This window comes from Buceros rhinoceros, unplaced genomic scaffold (genome assembly GCF_000710305.1).
Source record: "Buceros rhinoceros silvestris isolate BGI_N320 unplaced genomic scaffold, ASM71030v1 scaffold658, whole genome shotgun sequence".
Taxonomy (NCBI): Eukaryota; Metazoa; Chordata; class Aves; order Bucerotiformes; family Bucerotidae; genus Buceros; species Buceros rhinoceros.
The window spans coordinates 1-359 of record NW_010424837.1 but is presented as its reverse complement, the minus strand read 5'-3'; positions in this window follow the sequence as shown (position 1 = coordinate 359).

The window sequence follows — 359 nt, the reverse complement described above, 5'->3', positions numbered from 1 at the left end:
CTCCCCCCCCAGATCCCCCGTGCAGATCCCGCCCCCCCAGCCAGTTCCCCTGGCGCCGCCCAACCTTAGACCACGAATTCCCGGGAGGAAGGAAGGAGCCGCGCCCCAAGCTCCACTGGAGGCTCCTCGTGAGGTGCCACCAGCCAGGGGGACTCGCAGCCCACTCACTCCAGGCCACCCTTCCCCAATTTTCCCAGACGACATGGATCAATGAGCATTAAATAATGATAATGATGATCATAATAAACGGTGAAATTAATAAAATTAAACCCGACAACCAATAAATATGGGAAATTAATTAGAGAATTAAAGGTGTTTATATAAAGAGAAATTAACTTATTTTATTTTAATTCATTTTA